The following is a 26191-nucleotide window of genomic DNA, read 5'->3' as shown; positions in this document are numbered from 1 at the left end:
CCTGATGGTACATTTTAAAGTGACTTTAAGTGCCCAGAAATTCTTTTCCCTGTGTTCACAAAAGGATAATCTTCAGATTTTTTCCCTCTTTATTCATACTCCTAAGTTGTTTTTTTTTTTTTCTAAATCCACTTGAATGTATTTAAGAAAGCTTTCAGTAAAGTCAGGACAGTGGTTTTTCACATCATAGAGTAGAAAAGGCATTAATAACAGCATCTTTTTGCCTCCAGGGAAAAAAATTGCCATTCAGTACGAAACAAAATTATGTTTAAAAATACAGTAAATTTTTACTGCTCAGGAAGTGTTTGATTTCATGTGTTTGACTGTATAAAGATTAAGAGACTTGACATACATATCTTTCAGCATCCACACAAAATGATTGAAATGCTAAAAGCTTACACATTTCAGATTACTTTACATTTTCCCCTAAATGACTTTCAATATTTTAACAGTATTTTTTCTCCGTAGCTAATAGTTATTATCATGTGGAGTTCTTTCTAAGGCCTAAGAAAAAGAAGTAAATCGAAGGGAGCAGCAGGGAAAAATGTGTTAGAAAAATATTTTTTTCTCATTATATTAAAAACTAGAAACGACTCCATCCCACACATCTGTGAGCCCGGTTCCACCCTAAATGGAAAGATTCTAAGGTTTTCAGGCCAGACCCATATCTGTGTAAAGTCAAACACTGCCACTAGGACACATCAGGAAGATATCGTCACTGGGCAGCGGAGCAAGAACCAAATAGAAAACCAGACCATCTTATTTCCTTTCTTCACCCATTGCAAATATTGGCCCGTGCTTCGAAATGCTTTCCTCATACATTTAAACTTTAATATAAATTTCTTTTCAATACATGATTTGAAATCAGGATCTCAAAATGAAGTTTCTGAGACAAAGAAAGGGAGGATGCAATATGTTCTTTTGTTTTTCTGCTGTGGCATAACACTCAGGCAAACACTAGCTGAAGTGTTTGAAAAACAAAATGCTTTAATGGGACAGTATAACAATTGGAAGAAAGTGCCCAAAACTATGTTTTCTTTATCATTATTTTTGACTTGAAAGATAATTGAAAGCTTTGTCAGTAGATTTTTGTTTCATTGAAAGATCACTACAATAGTTTCTAAATTTAAAAAAATAATAGTAATTCTGTCTGTGATTGTGTTTTCATCCTTCAGAAATAAAATGGGTTTGGGAATGAGAAAAAACAGCTATTCACATCTGTCATCATAGGCTTCCCAATAGAGTAACTCTTTTTTTTTTTTTAACTTGCTCTTTAGTTAAATATGATGCCATAGAACAAGGGCGTTGTAGTGAGTGTCAAAATGCATATTCTAAGCAAAGGTAGCAATGAAATGAATGCTCAGTAGCTGAAGGCCCCTTACCTTCTTTTATGTGGGTTGATTGGCTGTTTAGGATGATATTAGTGCTTTTGTTTTTTATTTGGAATTTAACTTGAGAAATTGTGATTAAAGTTCCAGCTTTTATTCTTTTTCTCTGCTAGTTATTTTGACTTATTACTAGTTTAGTCAGTGGCCCAGTTATAGTTCTCTCTCTAATGAAAATATCTAAAACAAAGTGATTCTAGCTGCAAGACTTTGAAATTTATAGTTTTCTTTTTAAGGCTAAATTTGGGGAGGATGAGAAGGCTGGTTTTATGAAGTGCTTTTGGATGGTGCACTTTGCAGATGGGAGTGCTAAAAGCAGAGTCAAGGTATAATCAGCCAGAGGCATTCTCAGAGAAGATTGTAAAACTATGGAAAAGGGAGATTGAAGGCAGGAACAATTACCCTACATGAACGATTTGGTATGAATTGCCCTGCTGGCTTGCAGATACAATTTCAAGTTTTCTCATTTAGCAGGCAATGCCATTTAAAAAGGGGAGAACAGAAACATATACCATGTAGGGCTGCAGTTTAAACTCTGCTTCTAGCTTTCCAGTAAAACTCGTAGAAAGGACCTGGCATTTTATTAACATCCTCAGACTCAGGGAACTGAAAATCATGACTCCACTATAGTACTCCAAACTGCAGTTGAAAAAAATGGCTTTTCTGCATTTAATAGTAAGAGATTGCCTTGCTTCCTTGTGGGCATTCATAAGGATCTGTTAATTTAAGCAAATTAAAATGATACAGATGGGACTTCCCTGGTGGCGCAGTGGTTGAGAGTCTGCCTGCGAATGCAGGGGACGCGGGTTCGTGCCCCGGTCCGGGAGCACGCCACGGAGCGACTGGGCCCGTGAGCCATGGCCGCTGAGCCTGTGCGTCCGGAGCCTGTGCTCCGCAACGGGAGAGGCCACAGCAGGGAGAGGCCCGAGTACCGTAAAAAAAAAAAAAAAAAAAGATACAGATGAAGCGGTTTGCAGGGCAGAAATTGAGGCACAGATGTAGAGAACAAACATATGGACACCAAGTGGGGAGAGTGGTGGGGTAGGGGTGGATTGGATGAATTGGGAGATTGGGATTGACATATATACACTAATATGTATAAAATAGATAACTAGTAAGAACCTGCTGTATAAAAAATAAATAAAATTCAAAAAATAAAATAAAATAAAGTGGTATTCTACTATACAGAAAGACCTCTAAATTCACATCTTCAGCTTAAAGACAGGCAAGACACAATTAAGATAAAGGAATTATAGGCACATATTAACAAAAATTGTATTTTTTTCTCTGTATCCTACAATGACTTCATTGTTAAAAAACCCGAAACTTGTTTTTCTAAACATTTCTCTGCTCTTTATAAAAGTTAACTTGCCTAGCAGGTACTCTCAAGGTTTTGTGGTAATTTGCATTCTTGCCTTCCCTACCCCTGCTATTTAAAAACCAAACTTTCTTTTCTTCTTCTAAGAAAGTTATAAATCAACAGATTTCCTCCAAATATAGGACTCTAGGCCATTCAGACGTTGATTGTAATTCCAGCTCCACCACTCAGCAGTAACAGTGTGCAGGCAAATTATTCTCATTGATAAATGGGAATAACAACTACCTCATGGCATTACTATGAGGATTAACTGAGATAACATTCATGAAGCTCCCAGCCCTGTGTGTCTCACAAGACAGGTGTTCATATACTTAGTTCCTTTCCTGTTACCCATTGGTGTCCTTCCTTACATTGCCTCAACCTAATCTCTAAATAATGCATACATAATGGTAGGAACATTAGCATGAATGCCTTAATGCATTTGTTACTGAGTTAACTCAGCAGTGAACTTGGCATTCCATCCCCAACCTTTCCCCTTCATTAATCCCCTTGGGCAACCCCTCCAACATAGGAGTACACCCAGGACACGAGGAACCGTGAAGCCATCCAGGCACGTGAGCATCTTCTACCACGCTTTCAGCTGGTCTTGTTCTGCCTCAAAGACCAGACAGAGCTCATGTTTTTCACAATTAACTGACTCTGGCCATGTGGTCGCTACCATCAAGATCTGCCACCAGGAAGACAGCAGTTCAATAAAATCTTGAACTCTATTTATAGCCCACTTGAAACACTCTCCCATGAAACCTGAGGAGTCCTCCTTGAGAGCACAGAAAGTAATTCACTAGTCCCAGCACCAAACTAGGGCAATCCAAGGGCGGAAAATGCAGTAGGTACATTTTTTTCCCAGCCCTCTATGGTTTACAAAGCATCTGCTCCTACACATTGTCCCATTTCATCCTCATTCTGACCCAGGAAGGATCCCCAAAGCAGATGTTGGCAACAAATCCCCATTTTATAGATTACAAAACTGATGCCTAGGAGGTTAGATAAGTTGTTCATTTTACATGGTTGGAGAAGGAGGGGAAAGGAAGGTGGCTAAAGAGTCAGAATAATTTCCTGTTAATGCAATCAATCTAAACTTCAGGGCATAATTGTTTACCTGTAAGAAAAAAATACACAACAAAGAGAAATAATGTTTCATAATGTTCTGGTAAGCTTAAACATTGTTTCTTCTCCACTTCTGATAGTAAAACCAAAATATGAGAAATAAAAACCTAGAGAGACTTTACAGGGAGACATTTATAAACATGTTTGTATCTGTCTAGAACATCTACATGCAGAATGATTATATTTTAGACAAGAAACGCCTTCTTGAAACCTTTCCAAATTAAAATATACATCAGTCAAGACTAATCTTGAAAAAGATGGTAGGAATTTTTATAAGAAATCTTAATTGATTTTGCCAGTCATCTCTGAAATAAATACATCTTTACTGTCTTTTTAATATGGGGGGGTTTGCATAATTGAAGTATGTGCCCAAAAAGCAAGACTTCATTAATATGAATTAGTTTATGGACCAGAAATGATTTTGTTCTTAAAAGAATTATTTGATTGTGGCAAATACTTTAGTTTTCTAAGAGCTTTCTCTAAGCGGTGTTACCTGGAAAGGGTTTTCAGAAACTTTTTGGCTTGAAAAGGATGCCTGAGCAATTAGAATAGCCACACTGAAGTCTGTTTGTACGTGTGTGTATGTCTGTGTGTGTATGTGTGTGTGTGTGTGTGTGTGTGTGTGAGAGAGAGAGAGAGAGAGAGAGAGAGAGAGAAAGAAAAAGAGAGAGAGAGAGAGACATTATTGCTTCAAGAGGGCCTCTGCGTTAGCAGGTTGGCTCCGAGCCATTTGAGGATTCTCAGATTTACTGCTTCTCTGACTATTGCTGCAGCTCTGATTTATGGATTTCAGAATCTTGTGAAAGGCAAGGTGCCTGAAGTTTAGAGTCTTTCCTTGATGGCCCCTCCTCTTCCCCATTCACTCCTTTTGCCGCTGTTCACCTTGTAGTGACCTTGCAGGACTCAGCATTTTTACCTGAGCTCAGTAGCTGGGAGCCCACTAGTGCTGGGACGAGGGCAGCAGTTTCCATTCCTGGGTGATGGAGTCATGGGAGAAACCGCAGCGAACCAACAGAGAGTAGGACCTGAGCGGGCGAGCCAGGCTGGACTGTGCTTTAAGCGGCTCAGGACAGAGCAACTGCTCGCTCTCCCAGCCTTCAAGTGCAGCCTGCATTTGTCACTGACCACTGAAGTGTGTGTTTGTGCAAGGTGAGAGCTGGGTGCTTTTTTGTTAATTTGGAGACAAATCGCCAGGTATTGCTGTTGATTGTTTTTGATAATTTGGGGGTGTTTATAGCACCACAAATTTAGGACCTAGACTGTGTGTGGTTTTATTTATACCCTTGTTTTTTGTCATGATCCATTATTCAGCGCTGCACGGTGTCCAAATTATGGCAACAGATTGGATGTACTGCTGTTCTTACACTGAAATGTGATCAGTTTGGTGCAATTTTCTTGGATTCTTTCATTGATTGCTGCTGCCAAATGATGGAGTTGTTCATATAAAGGATTCCAGTGCTGATTTGAAAGCATGTGAAAACAGCTTCAGATGTAAATCTGAATTGCTATTTTTTGGAGTACTTGCTGTGGTGTATTCTTTGCTTCACTCATATTTTAGTGGTTGAAACTTTGGAAGAGAGCAGAGTGCCTTAGGGCCTAATCTGGTGATAAAAGTAACATGGGAGTTTTCCGTGTTTTTGCTTGTCAAAATGAAGACTTATGCTTGGCCAGTGGGGTGTGTGTGTGTGTGTGTGTGTGTTTAAAAAAAAAAAACTGAGGACCAAAAGAAAAGCAAATAATACTTTGCTATATTTTGATGTACTTATCATTAATTTAATCAGCTCCTAAAGCTTTTGTTACCAGCATATTTGAGTTCTGGAACTTCGCATTTTGTGTACACAAGGACAATACAACTACAGTGTGCACTTGTGAAGGCATGTGGGGACATGGAGTATGTGCTTACTAGGAATAAAACAGGAATCCAAAATGTGTTCTTGGTTAAGCTGACAGGCCTTAATACTGCACCAGTTTTGTATGTTAGCTACTTAATGAATCTATTCAAAATATAAAGGGGATACAGTGTATTATTATATCTAAATAAATACACTAGAGATTTGTATTCATGAAACACATGCTCTAAAAAAGGAAAACATGTGGGAATTTCATACTGTAAAAATAGGATGAGCAAAATTTTGAAAAGCTGTCAAATTTTACAGGGAGGGGAAAAACAATACATTAAAATGAGGAATAATCGGGATGGAATATGAAAAGTACTTCAACTGCTCAAATTTTTAAGTCTAATGAAAGAACAATAGAATATTTAAGGAAATTCAGAGTCTGCAGAAATGAAGCCAAGAGCAAAAATTCTTAATAAAACATGTTTTCAATCTGTGGAGTGTACTTATTTGTCTTGAGTTCTGTTCCCAGACTGATAAATTAGATTTTTTTTAAATATAAATTTTAAAATTTTATTTAAAATTGGTCTTCATTTGGGTAGACTTTGAAAACTAATAAAGTAACATAAGATGTATTAAAATGCAATGAACATTAAAATTATTCAAACACTTAAGAAGTAACATATGATATGAAAACTATTTGTCCCACTTTTGAATTATGTCAGTTTAGAAAGAGTCTAATCCTCTAAAGTAGAAAGTCAACTGTTGCTACATATGCTTGGGCTGCTAAAGTCCTTGGATACACTCTTGGTTTCTTGCTTTCAGACTATGTTACAGCACTGTGGAACGGTGAGCAGAAAACACTTGATTCTAACATTGTCATGCTTTCTATGTGAGATTAGAATAGAAATTGTTTCATTTGACAGATATGGAACTTGAGGTGTACAAAGAATTCATGATTGGTTGGCCTTTCCCTATAGGAACCTGTACTGCCTTGGCTTTTCTGCTGCCTTTATCTAAAATTTGGCTGCTTCTTTAAGAGGGTGTAACATGACTTTATCACCAGGACTGAAAAGAGGTGGTGGAGGGCCTCTTATCAGTGTTTTATAAACACAAGAGTATCCCTGTCTCTATGATGAGTGCAGTCCAATGTGTTCAAATGTGGTGTGTCCATCTGTACGCATGGTCACCTTCCATGCAGAAAGACTAGAAACTTTGATGAACCACAATCAGTGTAACAGCCAAGAAAAGTCTTGAATAGTGCCCTCATTTATTCTTTAGATAACTAGCTTACTGTGGCATACAAAGAGGTTTAAAAGGGTTTAGAGATTATAGGTACTGACCTCAAAGCACAGGCCAGTATGTGCAAACACATTTACTTCTATGCAATTAAGGGCTCCTAGTTAAAGGAAATGATTAGGCTTCATTTATATATTTGATAAGTTTCTCTTATTTTTTTAAAAAGCTTAAGTTTCTTAAGCACATTGTGTTCTCACTCGCTCTCTTCTTTCAGCTTTATACTTTAGACTTTAAACTTGCTAAATCCTTAATTTACTGAACCTGCTTTCTTTTGACCTACACTCAATCTCTTCTTCTTGGGTAAGAAAGCAATTATGATTTATCTCCTGGGGCTAGGGGAAGACCCACCTCCCCTGAGATCAAGAGATCACTGCCCACTCTGTGAGCAGGAAATGGGGTGTGATTAGTGGGAAAGAATGGATTGATAAACAGCTACCAGGAAGGCAATGACTGTGTCTATCTTGCCGAACGTTTCTGCTATTCATGTCCTCTTATCCATCTAGTCTGTTACTAGGCTTGGAAACCTTTATCAAGAAATGTTTGCACATAGCAACATAGTTACACTTTCACAAAGACTTTTGGTAAATTGAGATTAAATATGATTTGTAGTGTATGGATTTGGCTTAAAGTGGTATCCGTAGTTTTTAATGTCTTTTTACCTTAGCATTAAGGTAATTAAGTTCTATTTTGCCTAATGACTCCTCCTGAAGTAATGCAGATTCAGGTGAAATACTGAATATTCACACAACTTTTTTGTTTTGTTTTGTTTTTGTTTTGTGGTACGCGGGCCTCTCACTGCTGTGGCCTCTCCCGTTGTGGAGCACAGGCTCCGGACGCGCAGGCTCAGCGGCCATGGCTCACAGGCCCAGCCGCTCCGCGGCATGTCGGATCCTCCCGGACCGGGGCACCAACCCGCGTCACCTGCATCGGCAGGCGGACTCTTAACCACTGCGCCACCAGGGAAGCCCCAACACAACTTTTAACTATTACTTCCAGATTCCCTAAAGTAGGCCTGGATGTTTTGTGGACAAGAAACATGGAAGGCAGTTTGCATGATATGAGTGTTTTTTTCTGGTAGATGTCCCTCTGAGGCTACAGAGTGTCCAGACAATCTCTGGGCTCCTTAGTGGACCTCTGGGCTGCAAGAATTTGGCAGCTGGAGTAAGAGCAGGTGGCAGCAGGCACTTCTTCTCTGGAGACAGAGATGAAAATCATTTTCTACAAGTCTACTCAAGAGGCCGGCCTCATTTGTCTTGAATCCAGTGTGTCTTCTAAGGAAACAGGACTGGTAGAGTCTGGTTGCTAGAAGTTGCACCCAGATTGTGACAGACCTCCAAGGAAGTGTATCTCCATATTCTACATATTTTTACAAGCAATACAAGTTCTGTTTTTTAAACTTTTAAATTATTTTTACTAGGGAAGGCTTCAAACCTGATCCCAGTGTCAATCCAGTTCCCTCTAACAACCACCCTCTACCACACAAAACAAATAATTTTCAAGAAATACTAATAGCCAATTAAACTCTTTACATTTTAATAGCCAAACAATTTTCATCAATGTATAATTCGAGTAATCACTTCAAGAGAATGTAATTACAACTTCCAAATATTTCTAATGACCAAGAAGCCATCAACAGAAAATTATGGCAAAGTTTCCTGTTACAGGCATATTTGATCTTAAGGGAATGTTCAAGAATTTAATCCAACATATTAAAATCAATAAAAACAGACTTCTATGTGCTTTTTTCTGATAGAATATTTTCAAGATCAGCCTGTTTTTGAATATTTTTATGATAAAGTATAAAACACACTGGAAGCTTTCCCTTCTCTCACTCCTGTCCTCTTATAGCATGGGGTTTCACTTGACTGATAACTCTTATCAGAACACATCAATGTGTTGAAAGGAATTATTTTGTAGCTACAAAGAAGTATCTCCTTTTCTTTATAAGTTAAGAACTCTGCTTTAAAATGTAGGTTTTATTATTATTTAGGTATAGTGGGAACAACAGATCAGGAGATGATTGCCATTGAAAAGATAATTTGCTACTCAGTTTCAAAAGGAGGGACACATCATGCCTTGAAGGACCACATAGAGAAGCACCTGGGTTGGTCAGGAGGCAGAGAGAGAAAGGGGGAAACATGGACAAGAGGCTTTATTGTGGTTTCCTTGGGAAAGAACAGGCAAAGTAGGGTACGTAAGTTTTGGACTGGCTAGTTCGAATAATTTCAGCAGGCTCTGGGGCATAGAGACTGACTCTAGTTGTCTGGGTACCTGGCCCTGAGGTGTTTAGGGCAGATGGATAGTGACCCAGGATGTGAGAGCATTGTGAGGATCTGGTTGGGGTTTGGGCTCAGAATTGGTTTATTTGCATAAGAAAGGCATTCTCAGGGTTAGTCTTTCCTATCTCTAGGAATTGGCTGGCCCTGGAAGGGGCAGTCTCTTCAGGGTCAGCAAAGCCCAGATGCCAAAGCATTAGAAATACAGAAAATTAAAAGGCATGTCTAATACAAACTAACACACCCAAACAGGAATAGACAGATTACTTAGTATCATTTTGCCAAATTTGGTGTTCACATGGTTAGTCCACTATGAACAACAATCTCTTGACGTGAAATGTACCTCTCCATCAATTCTGGGACCTCTGCCAGCAAACTCCAGAAAGGTTTTGTTCCATTTGTTTTTGATTTTTAAATTCAATACTTAAAAACAGCAAAAGGGTTGAAAATAACTGAATCCTTTCTACCGAATAACTAGGTATATTTTACTTGTCCTACACAGCTACATATTATTTGATTTAGAGTCTAACAATAAATGTGTCCACATTAGGGTTCTGATAGAATCCTTAATTAGGCTAGAATTATTAAAGAAATTTTAACTTTGTACATTCACCATCCACCTTTGGTTGGAATCATCTTCTGACACACAAAAGTTAATAAATAATTGTTAAATGAATAAATAAATGATTAAGTCACCTGAACTCATTGGCAGAATTTTCTTCAGTTTCCCTAAGAGACTTTTACACAATTTTCAATATGATTTTCAGAATAAGGGAATTCAGAATAGTAAAATATGTTGATTATTTTGCTCAAACAAAAGCTAAATCGCCTGTCACTTAAAAATAGCCATAACCAGACATGCCCTTATAAGCAAACATAAAATGTGGCAAGGAACATATATAAATTGAGTAACAGTTCAGTTTCAGCTGAACTGGCAAAACTGGACTTCATAATGTCCTACTCCTTGAGTCAGCAGCAATGCACAGAGGGATCAAAGAACATTTAGCAGATGAATAGGATAATTAATTTATCAAATTAGAAGAGATCAACATGTGCTAAAAATAACCTGTAATCAAGGAAAGCGGCACCTTAGAAATGTGGCATCTTTCCCTTGTAATATTTCTCCTTTTCATTTTTAAACATTAAGGAAAGGAGAAATCATGCATATGGTGTTTCAGTGGAAATGGAATTTTCTTACTGTCCATGTTTGGTTTCCCCATTCCAGTTACTGGAATTTCCCACAGGAATTTATTGTGTAATAAATGTGGGACATCAAAATAGTGGGGGGAAGGATGATTGAGTGGACAACAGGTATTGGTACATTTAGATAGCCATTTGGGAAGAAAAAAGATTTATCCTCTACACCAAAATAAATTCTAGAAGAGTCAAAGATTTAGATGTAAAATATAAAGCTACATGCATACTAGAAGAAAGCTTTGGTGTACTGACTTGAACAGAGGAGATGCTTCATCCACCGTGTCACTAAGCAGCCACAAACAGGGGTAGAAATGGCATCCTGCTGCTTGAGAGGTGCCTAGGTTTTGTGGTAATCGCTGCAGTTATAGCAGAAGGGAGATGTCAAAAGTGATCCTTCCTCTGCACCAGCTGCCCCATCGTTCTCTATGCTTGTCAGGCACCAAAGCTTCTGAGATGAAGGAAAGCAAAGAAGGTAGAAGTGTAAATCACTAATTTCTTTTTTAATTCTAAAGCTGATGCTTTATATTTTATCCTGGGGCCAGACAAGTATCGGGGAAAGATTATAGACTGATTTCTTGCTCTTAACTCTCTTGATTCCCAAATCTGAAACGTGATTGAGGTTTCAAAGCGGCCTCACTGTCTCTGGTATCTGCAGGTTTCAGATCTCTGACTTCCATTGGTGTGACAAGGGAATGAGACACTCTCAGCTGTGCCCTGGCCCTTCTGAGTTGTTGTCAGACTAGACTGAACCAATTCCAAAAGCTCTCAAGGGATGTGTGCTTGGTGAGGAACAGGAGAGCTTCAGTTGGAAAGCTTTTCCTTTAGGGTCTGTAAGTTCTTTCTTCTTTGTCACTTTCTTTTCCTCTAGCTAATTTCTTTTTTAAAATTATTTATTTATTTTTGGCTGTGTTGGGTCTTCATTTCTGTGCGAGGGCTTTCTCTAGTTGCGGCAAGCGGGGGCCACTCTTCATGGCGGTGCGCGGGCCTCTCACTATCGCGGCCTCTCTTGTTGCAGAGCACAGGCTCCAGACGCGCAGGCTCAGTAGTTGTGGCTCATGGGCCCAGTTGCTCCGCAGCATGTGGTATCTCCCCAGACCAGGGCTCGAACCCGTGTCCCCTGCATTGGCAGGCAGATTCTCAACCACTGCGCCACCAGGGAAGCCCCTAGTTAATTTCTTTATCCTGAATTCCTCCCCTCCCATACTGCTGCACGCCATCCTCTGACCTGGATGAAAGAAACACTTATGTCATTCACGCTAGATTTCTCAGACTGGCAGACTGTTTGGAGCAATGTGCTGTGTTCCTAGCAACAGATTAAGGCACATTCACAGCACTTTAAAAGCCTGCAGGCATTGAAAAATAACAGAGGACTACCTAGTTATATTTGGAACTTCTGCTTTGTGGATTTGTATTAGCTAAGAAACCCAGAAAAGTTTTTAAACTTTTTTTTTGGTTTATTTTCAATGGAAACTTGGAAGGTATAACCAGGTTTCTAAAACAGTCGTGATAAATTTAATCATGGCACTGAGAATGAAGGCCAACTGTGTCTATGGTAAGATTTAAAAGTAGGGCATATAAAGTACACTGGCAGTCACAGGAAGGTGATTTTAATTATCAGGAATATTTTATATTCATTAAGAACTCAGGCACTAGGGTCAGCTAGACCTGTTTTAAAATCCATGAACAAGTTGTTTGTGTAAAAGTTATTTAACCTTCAGTTTGTAAATCTCTAATATTAGCATAAATCACAAATATTAAAGTTAAAATGATAAAATATGTATGTGAACTTGTTTTTAGTATAAGGAATAATCAAAAAGCTAATCAACATAGATAGGTAGGGAGGTAGTTTAGCAGATAGAATTGTCACAATTTTGTGGAGGAGCGAGTTTTTTCTAGATCGGCAAAAGCTCAAAGTTAGGAAAAGTTATCAGGGAGAAGAAGGAAGAAAATAATGAGAAAGGAAAGAAGGTAAATCTGACTATCCCAGAAGAGAGAGCTGATCATCATTGTATGTACCCTCCTTCCATGAGGCTTAACACCATATCTTATAGCAGGTGCTTATTTATGTTTGAAGAATGAATAAAGAAAAGGAAGGAGTGAGACCATAACCATAATGGTGGAGGGAACTGGATGGTTGTACAAAAGAATCTCCAGGATGTCCTATCTGAAGTACACTGTGTTAGATTTATCTACAATGATTAAAAAAATAAAACAACAAATCAAGAAGAACAGATATGCTAATTACATGGTATGTTCTTTATCACAGTCCATAAAGTGGAGGGGGTGAGAAACGAACCAGCGATCTTTGAACACACAAAGGGAATGACACACCTGTTAAATCAGAGAGAGAGAGAGAGAGAGAGAGAGGGAGAGAGAGACATATGAAGTCAGCATGGTTTCTGGTAGAAGTCAAGAGGTGAACCCAGAGCCTAAACTGGAAAGACCATTAATCTTAAAGAAATGTCAAAATGGGAGGAGGCCCTCAACATAGAGGAACTGTTGGCATTTGGTGAGAGGCAAAGATTTATCATCTCTTGCTTTGCTTTGTTTAGTTTCCCAATGCCTTGCCCATTAAATGCCAATAACTCCATTCATTTATTGTGAAAACTCAGACACTCCTACGCTTTTCCAAACATCCCTCCAGGGAGTGGTACCACCCCCAGGGAGAGTATAAAAAATAGGATGAACTATATTCAGAAGTGTAAAGGCTAAGTATCATAATGAAGAGCTTCACACCCTTGACTTTCATGGATCTCAGAAGCTTGTGTTTTACGCTCTTAAAATGAAAGCAAAGGTCTTGAGTAATTTGTCATTTTGCTGAGGAATGTTTGGAGTGAGACTGATTTGTATGGACCCATCATTTAGCTAGTTTACTTCATTCTTTTCTACATCTTCTAAAAATCTATGTGGGTTGTTTTTTCTACTTGTATTCATTGGAAACTTAATAACTCTCATAGTGTGATTTAAAAACAAAAACAGAACAGCTTTGTTTCATTGTAGAAAAATGGCTTCAAAAAAAAAAGCTATTTGTAGGGCTTCTAATGAAGCACAAAGGATGTGAAGAGGTAGAAATAAATGGGAATTCATAGACAAAAGCAGTTTTGAATAAATTATGAAATTCAAATTTGGCAGTACTGATGATCTATGTCAAAATGAGTCCACAAAATGTGCTATAAAGCAACAGCAACAACAACAAAAAAGTGATTTGTGAAATTGTTTTAATGCCTTTATAATTTACTTTAGGTCTATGTTTATAGGATTATTAAGGGGCCACTCCAAGTTTTCATTTTCTGAAGGAAATTATATGCTATAGAAACATTTGGGAATATAGAGATTCGCAAAAATCTGGGCATATGTCCTTTGAGTGTTAAGCGTCAAGTTTGTTGATTCCTAAGGGGAACTAACAACAGAACAACAACTAACAACTAAATCTACAGTAGATTTAACCTGTTTCATGATTAACACCTGCAATGACTGTAGGACCAATCCAAGCTTTTGTCTTAGGCAAACCTGAGAAACATGACCTACCCCTTTGTGTTACCTTATCTGCGTGTGGAATGTCGCCCTCACATTCTTCACATTGCACTAAGTTTAGTGGTGCACTGAAATGTTCTGTATATGTCAGAGAGGAGAAGAAAGAAGAGGTGTCAGGGAAGAGTTGTTAATACTATATCTGTATTTCTTTTCTAAGGCTGCAGTAACAAAATTCGACAAACTGGATGGCTTAAACCACAGAAACGTACTGCCTCACAATTCTGGAGGCCAGAAGTCTAAAATCAAGGTGTTGGCAGGTCTATGCTCCCTTTGAAGGCCTGGGAATGGATTTGTTCCAGGCCTCTTTCCTTAGCTTGTACATAGCCATTTTTTCCCTGTGTCTTTACATCATCTTCCTTCTGTGAATGTTCGTCTCTGTGTCCAAATTTCCCCTTTTTATAAGGATTACGAGTCATATTAGATTATGGCCTACCCTATTGACTTTAACTTAATTATGTCTGTAAAGACCCTTTCTATTTCCAAATAAGTTTACATTGTGAGGTACAGGGGGTTAGAACTTCATCATATCTTTCAGCGGGGGGACACAATTCAACCCATAACGTTGGATCAAGTAAGGTGATGATAAGGAAAATTCAGAGTACAGGACTGGCTGTCTTATTACCTTCACACCATTCAAAGTGTGGTCAGTGGATCAGCAGCATCAGTATCACCTCAGAGCTGGTTAGGAACGCAGGTCATCCAGCCCTGTCCTAGGCCTATGGAATCAGAATCTGCATATTTACCTAGATCCCCAGATGTTTCATTTATACATTAAGGTTTGAGAAGAGCTATTCTAGCTCACAGAATAAAAGCCCCATTCTCAAGTGCCAAGGAGAATAAAAACGAACAGTATTTATACACAGAGGCCTCATTAATATGTGCACTTAGCAAGTATAGGCCATTATTCCAGCACAGCTATGGCACAGTTATCTATAAAGGGAATATTGATCTCTGGAAATAATTTTAGGAGTTAAGTTTCAATTATTGTTAATTTACTGTAGATTATCCCTTGGGAGTGAACTCAGAAGACCATCATATATAGAGAACACTCAAATTATTTTTCCTACACTTACTTTGCTTGTGTAAATTGCTTCTTTTCTGCCAACCTGGTCTACAATTTAAGTTGACTTAGCTAGCTGAGTCATAGAACTTAATCCTGAAATAAGGTCCATTGAGGGAAAATAATGTCCCCTAGTATAGGGGAAAAGGCACTTGAGTTTATAACACCGTCTTCTAAGTGATTAAAAGCATATGAGCTCTTGTTCGCTTACTTCTGCCTTTTCTGTCCCATAGTCTTTGTGCTCCCCTGAAAATGTAATTCACCCAGAAGTTGTGTCTATGTTACATGAAGACAAATAGAAACATAAAACTTGAAAATAAAAGAGGCATAATTAAACTTGTCCTGGAGTCAACTTAGGCAAATGCTTATAACAGCAGGGGAACAAATACAGCTTCCTGAGATGAACTCTGAGGGCACCGTTCTCATGGAGTTGGGGACTTTAAGTGAAATATGATTGTCCGCAGGATTAAAATATGCTCAGGAGGAATCTGCTCCCCTAAAATCCAGGATGTCAGCAAGTATGCAACATGAACCATATTCTGATTTCATTGAAACTGCCATGCTGGGGATAATATTGCTGGTAAATTTCCCTACATGGGGATCAACCTTTTTAACTGGAAATTAGACAACTCTTGATAACATTTGTACCATCTTCTCTTGAGATTTATATTTGGCTTAGGTCCCTAGATAAGCGTTAGTATTTTGAATCTGTTAGCTTTATCTATATATTAAGTAGTAAAACCATACTTCAAGAATGTGCTAGTGGCATCATTTAATTGTCTTGATCATCTTTTCTGTTAGCATTCTTTATTGGATTTGAAAAATGTCAAGAAAGAATGGTGAACATGTATTGCTACTATGTGCCAGCCACTTTCCTAAGTGCTTTACATACTTAAACACTTGTAATTCTTACAACGATGTCATAAATTACAGATGAGAAAATTGTGCAGATGAGGAAAACTGTGCAGATAAGGAAATTGAGGCAGAAAGAGGTTAAATAAGTGGCCATGTCAATCAGAGTCAGAATTCCAGATCTGATGCCAGATCCCACGTGCATAACCACTGTGGATACTGCCCCTTAAGACAGACAAGTAATTATTCTGAATATCTCATTAATGGGCCAAAATAACTACTTTAAAATGTGTTTTAAAAATCTCTTTTATTGCACAGGCAATTATTACTGCAGATGTGCCTTCCCTTTGGGTGGGGGGATTGTGTCCTTCCTCAAGTTATCTATTTTAGGCACATTTCCTTTCAGCTATACACCAAATAAAATGCTTTTCATACCCTCCCTCCATCACTAATTCCACACCCCCTTCATTTACCTGCTGTCTCCGCACACCTGTTGTCTTCTTTATTCACAGGAGGATGCACCTTGGATGTTTCTGTTTTCTTCTCCTTGCTTCTGCCTCTGGCTGAACTGAGTTCCTCACTTTTATTTATTGCTGTTCTGGTCTATATGCAGTTCTAATAAAAAGCGTAGGTCAGTTGCCGCAACATGGGCATTGTCCATGGCATTCTCATGAACAACTAATTACCTTAGATCACATCTAATAAATGTTTGATGCATGCTTAATTCCAGAGGGAAGGGGAAACACAACAATAGCAATGAACTAAAAATGGTAGCTACTCCCATTGCTCTGGGAAATCATAATGAAACAGGATAGACTCAGTAGAAATAATTGCACAGATTGTCTTTAAATATGAAAAACAGCAATTTATAAATGTATTATTTGACATAGTCCTTGCTTCCAAGTACCTTTCTCAAAGAGGAAAGTGTCTATATTGATTAAAGTTTGGATATCAGAGGATAGAGACTTTCTAGTGGCCCATACTTTTATCAATATTATTTACTCAAATTTGAATCCCTGATAACAGTGTTTATGTTCACATAGAACTTCTTTATCACTGCAGATAAAACATTAAACCTGCATTTGCCTGATTATAATTCCAACATTTTTGAGAATAAAATAATTTCACTCTGTTGATCAAGTAGATGCAAAATAAATGCTAATTTTAACTGGAGTTAACTTAGAAGGTATAAAGTACCCTTCTTAAGAAACTCAGTGACCTGTATCTGGCTGGAGAAAACAGAACAAAACAAAAACCAAAAACCACATAACAGAATAAATTTAAGTAAACTTTGATAAAAAAAAGAAAACTAGGGCCAAGTTCAGAATTACTTAAGGGAGATGAGAATCATTTTTTCCTGAATTGTATTTTAAGTCTTGCCTTTAAGCAGTGAGCTTGCGTAATTGAAAGCCATGAAGAAAAGATAAGTTTCAGAGTGGACAATGAGCCCAGCAGTTATGCAAGGTGTGATGAACAGAGTGGCCCTGTGTACAAAGCATTGCAATTGGCCTGTCCTGCTTCACAGGTGCCATGACTCATCCTATATTATATATCATATGATTTGTTTCTCATTCGTAACTGTTGTGTTTACAAGGGTTTGAATATTTAGCAAGATTGTAGTTGATGGCTATGACTTTGGCTTTGCAAATTGAAAAGAAGCCCATAAAATGTGAAATTCTTAAGAGATAAACATCCTACCTGTGATGGACCAATATTATTGAAATACAGCCTCTATAAATGAAAGTTCAGTTATTAATTAGATTTTGTATTGAGACACAGCTTGTTGGTAATGGCCCTTAGCAGTTTTAAAGCCATCATGTCACATGATCAAAAGGAGATTATCCATATTACAAAGTCCCATAAATTAAGGGTAGAAGTAGACGGAGAGATACATTAATTATGTAATTAGACAACATATATCAATTTATCCAACATGAAACTGCTGATCATTTTAGGTGGCTTATTTGATTTTAGTCTCTTCTTTTTCTGGATTTGGTCTCTCAAATGTTACAAAGATGTTCTAAATGAAGACATTAAAGTAGCTACCTTAACATCTATAGAGAATCCCAGAGGATGTTGTTTTGTTTTTTTTACCAAAGTTCCATTTTAGACTTACCTGTTACTAGTTTTCAAATGTAATCTAGAATGATTGTTCAGTAGAATATCTTCATTCAGTAGAGCATATTCCTGTATGTTCAGTAGAGTCTGTCTATTAAAAATTTACAGTGTTTCTTGATGAAAACATTCTCCTGACACTGTGGCTGTAGAAGTAAGAATAGTCTCTATCAATCCATTTGAGTGTCTACATATTTGCACATTTTTAGCAGATAATTTGTGGTCAAAGACCAGAGAAAAGAGGAAACTTCTCCCACAAGTGATGTTTCTAGTAGTTGAAAAAAAGAGAAACAAAGTACACTGTAGTCTCCTGCAACTCATAAATCCTTACTCTTGAAATGGGTTAGGTTGAGTCTGTATTAATACAGCTTCTAGGAGAGAGGGCGTACCCTTTACGGTTTTTTCTTTTTCTTTTTCTTTTTTTTAAACAGTGTGAAAAGAGTCACTGAACATCAAATAGGATGGAGCTATATAACTTGGCACAACTCTTTTTTTTTTTAACATCTTTATTGGAGTATAATTGGTTTACAATGGTGTGTTAGTTTCTGCTTTATAACAAAGTGAATCAGTTATTCATACACATATGTTCCCATATCTCTTCCCTCTTGTGTCTCCCTCCCTCCCACCCTCCGTATCCCACCCCTCTAGGTGGTCACAAAGCACCGAGCTGATCTCCCTGTGCTATGCAGCTGCTTCCCACTAGCTATCTATTTTATGTTTGGTAGTGTATATATGTCCATGCCACTCTCTCACTTTGTCACAGCTTACCCTTACCTTACCCCTCCCCATATCCTCAAGTCCATTCTCTAGTAGGTCTGTGTCTTTATTCCCATCTTATCCGTAGGTTCTTCATGACCTTTTTTTTTTTCTTAGATTCCATATATATGTGTTAGCATACGGTATTTGTTTTTCTCTTTCTGACTTACTTCACTCTGTATGACAGACTCTAGGTCCATCCACCTCACTACAAATATCTCAATTTCGTTTCTTTTTATGGCTGAGTAATATTCCATTGTATATATGTGCCACATCTTCTTTATCCATTCATCCGATGATGGACACTTAGGTTGCAGCTCTTTGTTTGTATGGGCCACACTGATACTTTTCCTCAGTCTCTTTTTATTCTTATATTTTGTTTACTTATTGGGCAGACTTTCAGGTCAAATTGTCAGGCAAGAAAACTTTCATTCATTATTCTATTCTAATTCAAGTTTATATCTCAAGGCTAGTGATTGAAAGTCGTTGTATGAAATGTGTGGAGAGGAACTTTCTTTTCAACTTATAAAATGTTACTAAAATGACTTTCAAATGTGACAGGAAAAAGGGATCTTGCAATTCCCTTCTTTTTCCTAGTGAATTCAGTCATTCTAGCACGTCTTTTTACTTCATGTTGCTTCATATTCTTGAGAGAAAATGTATTGCAAAACTGTCTATTTAATTTCATGTCAGCTTTAAGACAACTAATATTTGGTTAATATGAATGGGAAACAATTTTAAATATTCAAAAACTATTATTTTAATCTCTGTTGAAATAAGTACACGTTTTTCAACATTGGTATAAATTTGGTTAAAATTTGTAGATTTCAAAATGCATGCCTGTGTGCTTTTCGGTACAAATTTTGACATATCCAAATTATGTTATTTACTAAAATAGGAACTATGGGTAGATTTTTAAACTCTGAACTCAACTACTGATGCATCCTATTTTAAACAAATATACTGCATTAAAAAGTTTCCTGTTTCTCCCAGATGGGTATAAAAGTAGAGGATGTTATTTTTATCTTTAACAATCATTTCATATAATTTCACATTTTTCAAGACAAGTTTTTCAAGGAGAAAGTAGTGATGGAAAACTTCTCTCTTTAGATTCTTTGAACACCAATAATTTGGGGCTTGTGCGTCATTGAGATGATAAAAATAATTACACTAGACTTTTATTTACCCAAATACAACCCCATGAAGTGGTGATAGTGTCATTTCCTTCTCACAGCAAAGGAAACAACTGAGTGTTAGCGGGATTGAATTACTTCCCCAACTATCGAATAGCAGAGTCTGGGTCCAAACTCAATTGGCCTTGAGACCAAAAGAGGCCAGGAGCTCTTAAGTTCTTGCTTAATCAACCCTCCTCAATTCAGTTTTATAGCCTGCCAAGGAGCATCCTGCTGGTGCCTAGGCCTGTTTAACACTGCTGAATGAAATATGTTCCCTGAATATGTTTTATACATAGGTGTGCTAGGGTGAGGCCAGAGGAAGAAATTCTCAACACCATTTTAACCAATGTTGGCTTTATGTGTATTGCCATACAGTATAAAATCTGCTGTATGTATACTGGACTTTTGTGTCCAGTTTCATCTGAAGAAAAAAATTCTAATAAAAAGAAACAAAGATGAACAAATAAAACTATTGCTATAGTAAAATAAAATTAATGATGATAACAGTAGTAAAATGTAATACCTGTATGGGGCTTATATAAGCCAGAAACTATTCCAGGTAATTCTTATTGTTACCCAATAAGATAAGTTCTGTTATTCTCATTTCATAGATGAGGAAACTAAAGAGGTTAAATAATGACTTCTCCAAGGTCTTGGCTAGTAAAGAGTACATTTGGAATCAGAACTCAGGCAGTCTGGCTCCCAAATCTGGGCTCTTAAACACTGTGCTATGCAGCCTCTGAATTGTAAATAATAATAATAACATATATTCTCACTGTGTACCAGGCACTATTCTAAGCATTTACACCAAACCTGTTTATGTGGCCCTTTCCCCATAGGTAAAAGATACCAGAGAGAGCAGGAATATGTCTCTGAAACTACTGAATATTTTAGGTATAATAAAAAATGTGTTACCTGTTGAACGTATGTCCCATAGGTACAGTACTTGAGTGATTAAGAGGAGATGCATATGTACTCCTCAAGAGAAATTTCAGAGTTTCTCTTTTGCAATAAATGCATAATTAACATCATACAGGTATTCTATGATGTGTTCTGTCCCCCAACCCTGACCCCACAGCTGAGTGCAGTGGAAAATAGATGGGAGTTTAAGGCCTGTGTTCACTCTATGTGTGCTTCAAGCTCTCTTTAATTTCTATGAGTTTAGAGCGTAGGCTCTGGAGTCAGGACCTCTTGTTTCAAATCCTGACTCTGTCCCTGTTACCCAGGTGACACTCGGCAAGTTACTTAAACTGTTTTTCTCACTGGCTGCATCTACAGATTGGAAGGATTAGCCTTAGATACATCAGAGGGCTATGGTAAACAATGTAAAACATTTTTGTTGTGGTTATTACAAGACAATGAAGAAGTCCTCCTGGTCTTTGAAATGTACAAAACATAATGAAACTGCCACTTTACCTCACTGGGTCCCATAAAATGAGAAGCAATAAAGAAAAACAAGTCAATTATTCCACGGTCATGAATTCAACCCATGAGGAGAACTGGCAAGGCACTTTATATACACATCAGCTGTGGCAAAAATAAGTCAACATTGTTTGTAAAAGGCCTGTGATGTCTGGATTACCAGCTGTCTGGAAAAAGGAGAACATAGCTTCCTTTTTTGTTTAATGTGGTCTGCCAGCCAGCTGGCATTAGGAGAAGAGGAAGGGAGCTCATGTTGATTGAGCGAGTGTCTGTGCCAAGTGTATTGTGTAACTTGTCTCATTTGGTCCTTCCAGCTCGTTGGTAGGGTGGTATCAATACCCCTGATGTACACATGGAAGACAGACTTAGGGAGGTCAAAAAACCCAGCCAAAAACTCACAGGTAGTAAATGGGATTCTGACTCCAAATTTAGTCAGGTCATGCCACTGACTGCTTTATTTTTTTTTTAATTGAGGTATAATTGATTTACAATGTTGTGTTAGTTTCTGGTGTACTGAAAAGTGATTGTTATACATATATACTCTTTTTCATGTTATTTCCATTATGGTTTATTACAAGTTATTGAATATAGTTCCCTGTGCTAAAAAGTAGGACCTTGTTGTTTATCTATTTTATATGTAGTAGTTTGTATCTGCTAATCCCAATCTGCTAATTTATCCCTTCCCCCTTCTTTCCCCTTTGGTAACTGTAAATTTGTTTTCTGTGGCCATTGACTGCTCTTGATAATGCTAAATATACTCATTGTTGACCAATTGAAGTTAGCAGTAAAAATTAAAAATTTCACATTAAGAAATACCACATTTCACATTAAGATATTTCAAAATTTTATAAGCAACAAATATTTATTTATAAACGACCTCTAGTTTTTTCCTCATCCATAATTGACTCAAAAAGCTTCTGGTGTCTTTCATTTCCCTTTTTGTTCTTGTCCTTTATAATTTTTCATATTTATTCCTAATTACTAAGGTAAAAATGGAAAATAGTGGAAGGGATGAATATTATGTACCAAAGTAAGAAATTTTAAATGTATGAAAAAATTAAAATACATAGGGTTAAAAGTATACTAGACTTTTTTTTTTTTTTTTTTTTTTGCGGTTTGCGGGCCTCTCACTGCCGCGGCCTCTCCCGTTGCGGAGCACAGGCTCCGGACGCGCAGGCTCAGCGGCCATGGCTCACGGGCCCAGCCGCTCCGCGGCATGTGGGATCCTCCCGGACCAGGACATGAACCCGTGTCCCCTGCATCGGCAGGCGGACTCTCAACCACTGCGTCACCAGGGAAGCCCTGTATGAATTCTTAAATAAAATTTAGCAAACAAAATGGTGGTTTTCCTTGTATCTCTGCCCTGTGGATTGAACAGAAAATTGGAAAACGCAGTGAAAGGGCTTCACTTGGGCTGCCACTCACTTATTTGTAATTAAACTTTTTTCTGCTTGAAACTTTCATTTCTTGTGGTAGAAATACCAAAATAGAAGGATAAGGCTCCTTCAAGGGAACTGACTACTGTTTGACATTGAGCAGGTGGATGAGGCCGTGGAGATGTGAGTTCAGTTAGTCACTGTTTTACACAAAATGGGGTGAGTCACTTTCATCTAATACTTTTCTCAAAGATTGAGGAATACAAATGTGAGAACTCCTAATTCACTGAAAGCAGATCCAATGACTTGTTTATGAGGTTCTCTTTTTGGGAAAGTGGCAATGTCAATAAAATGCAGGCTACTGGGGCATTTGTCTTTTCATTTTCTGATTACAAATTACTCTTGACATACACAGTTACTATGTATGTTAATCCTTTTTCTTCCTGTAGAAATAAAACGTGGTCCTTTTGTGTCACTGCATATTCTACTACCCCTCTGGAAAGGGTCTGGAGAGCGACTGTAAAAGTCACAGGTGTTCAATTAAGGAAAGGTCTACAAAATATGAATTTGTAAATAATCATTGTTTCTACAAGTCTTTGCACCAAACTGTCACTTTGAACCCCACCAGGGGGAGCTGGAGATGAGGAATAGTGGAGCTTCCAAAGGTGGGTGTCGGTGAGGTTCCCTGGGGTCAGTATCAGAATCCCAGAGTTCTGGAGTCTTACCACGGGGGCAGGTGTGAAGGAGAGGGGCCTGGGAGACAGCCCAGGCTGAAGAGAAGTGTTGAGATGCCCAGGGAGTAGTCCCTTTCACACCATTAAGGCCACGGCTGGGCTTAAAAGTCATTCTACAAACTGACACGTTAAGCAGGGCCAAACTGAAAGGGGTTCCCACCATACTGGGGTTTCTGCTGCCATATGTGTAGAGGCTAGAGATCTGTGAACGGTCATCAATGAGATTGTAAAAATGTGATTGTTGCTGACAGAATATCAAGAGTGACTTTGAGAAGAGACCCTGATGCCTTATGGTGCCCTCCTAAAATCTGAATTCTACAGGACTGTCTGCATTGTCTTAAGATTACATTGTATCAAATTCATGTTTCTCAAGAGCTTGCCTAGGGCTCACTTCCACACCTGAAATTCTTGTGCTCTTGCTAGTTGCACAGCTGGAAATTAAATGTTTTGAGTCGTACCTTGGCTCCAATTTAACATCTGGTGCTCCTTGGGTTGAATTTAATATACTAAGGCTTTGCAATTTCATTTGTGGTAAAGGCTCTAGCATTTTCTATTTCTATGCAAATTTCTTGAAGCAGAATTGTTTGCATGTTTCTCTGCCCTAGAGAAAGCAGTGTTTCTTTCAAATTTAACTGAGGCATCAGTTGCTCTTTGGTCTTGTCCATTACCATGATTATTAACTTTGTTAGCAAGTTTGTGACTTGGGTTTGCAAATTTTACTTGTTTGTTGCATTGATGTTCCCTTGTAGTAATTCTTAGTTTGGTTGTAAAAAAATTAGCCCTGGGCTGAAATTAGCATATAAATTTTTTTTTAAACTATTCCCAGAATTTAAAACTTGTAATAAAATTGAAGATAAAAGGTTTTTCTGTGCCTTTTTGAACTCTTGTATTTTGACTTTTGATCACATTTTTATTAAAGTGGCTAACACATGGCTAAAAAAAAAAAAACAATTAAACCAAAGAATACCAATATTGCTTGACTATTAATTCCAGTTGATGGGATAAATATAAATTTAGAGATTGGTGTATAATAAGAATAAGAAAAGAAATAATGATTCTTTATATATAATGTTATATTTTAAGATAATTTCTCACCAATACAAATTTGTGTATGTTCATGGAGAGACATTTTTATGGAAAGTTTGTTCATTCAAATCTAAACTTTTCTCATGAGTCAACATTTTTCTTGTGATTTTTATTAATACTTAGGGGAGAATTTTTTTAACATGCTTTGTTTTGTAGAATTAATAGTGCAATATTGAATATGACATGGAAGATATTACAGTGCTATTAGATTAAAAACATATGCAACTGTAATTAGCGTAAACGTCAGTTGTTTTCAGGATAAAAATTGTTCTACCTTGTTTTGCATTTCTGCAATGGACAGAAGATATGTATGTGAGTATACACACATGCACACGAGTGTGCAAACATGTGTGTGCAAGTGTTGTGCAAGTTGTGCCTGAGCAGGGTAGAGTAGGGGATGTGTGTACTGATAGTGGTCTTTAAAGACAGAGCAAAACATTCTATTTTATTAGATTACATATATATTGAATTTAGCACATTAAGATTTAAAAAACTAAGATCAGTAGAGATCAAGCAGCTGGCTAAAGTCACATGGCTAGTAAGTGGCAGGGTCCCATTCTAACTCAAGTCTGTCTTCCTCTCAAACTATAGAAACATTAATGTACAATTCATGTAATGCATTACTGTATATCTGTGTACATATTTTGAAACTTAAATACAATATTTGCATTTACTTCCTTAGGATTTTTCTCTACTTTTAATATCCCCTCTCCTTTCAATACAAGTTTTGCTTAAACATGCTTAAGACAGCAGTATTTCTCATCAGCATCCACCTCATTCAGGGAGAAGTAGCAGCACAACCTTATAAGTTAAATAAATAATAAATGCTGAATTGTGAATTGAAAGCTCCCACTTACATTAATAGAGTTTAAAATTAAGTTAAAAAACAACATTTTCCGTTGGTGGGTATTGGGAGGGTTACACTAGGACTCGTTTTTTCTAAACAGCAAACATTTCAAAGTCATTAGAAAGGTTTATTTAGCTACTAAGAATATGTAAAGATTTATTGGTGATTACACTTTTTAAAGTAAAAAATAGGATCTTTTTATATTTCTGGTTATTATTTCCTTTTTTTATGGAAAGTCACTGACATTGCTAGAAGGCAAAAAAAACAAAGCTGCCTTCTCACAGCAACTTGTCTTCACCCTCTGCCCTGCTCTCTGTGAGCTAAGAGGATGGGGAACCCCATTTCACCATCACAGATCAGGATTTTTTTTTTTGTGCTACGCGGGCCTCTCACTGTTGTGGCCTCTCCCGTTGCGGAGCACAGGCTCTGGACGCGCAGGCTCAGCGGCCATGGCTCACGGACCCAGCCGCTCCGTGGCATGTGGGATCCTCCCGGACCGGGGCACGAACCGGTGTCCCCTGCATCAGCAGGCGGACTCTCAACCACTGCGCCACCAGGGAAGCCCCAGGTCAGGATTTTTGATTAATGATGCTTTTTGTTGAAAGATGCTACTTTAATATCTTACTTTTTGCTTCTCCTGTAGAATGAGTCAGACGTAGGTCATCATTAGGATTGGGGAAGTGCTTTTTTGAAGTCAACACTTTTACATTTCCTATTGGAATAACAAGAAAACAATCAATTAATTACCACTTAATGG

General features: G+C 37.7%; 1 protein-coding gene across 2 annotated transcripts in view; it reads left to right on the top strand.

The window, feature by feature from the left end:
* The window catches only part of ARHGAP24 (Rho GTPase activating protein 24), a 415611-nt gene that overhangs the window by 262887 nt on the left and 126533 nt on the right, over positions 1-26191 (top strand). Inside the window, exon 1 of one of the 2 annotated variants that reach the window (XM_065877441.1) lies at positions 4854-5019. The exons of the other annotated variant lie outside the window; for it this stretch is intronic. The gene's annotated coding sequence lies outside the window, so the exon portion shown is untranslated. Of the gene's footprint in view, positions 1-4853; positions 5020-26191 lie in introns of those variants that run through there. 2 annotated transcript variants of the gene reach the window in all.

This window comes from Phocoena phocoena, chromosome 5 (assembly GCF_963924675.1).
Source record: "Phocoena phocoena chromosome 5, mPhoPho1.1, whole genome shotgun sequence".
NCBI classification, from domain to species: Eukaryota; Metazoa; Chordata; class Mammalia; order Artiodactyla; family Phocoenidae; genus Phocoena; species Phocoena phocoena.
This window is presented reverse-complemented; position numbering and strand designations above follow the sequence as displayed.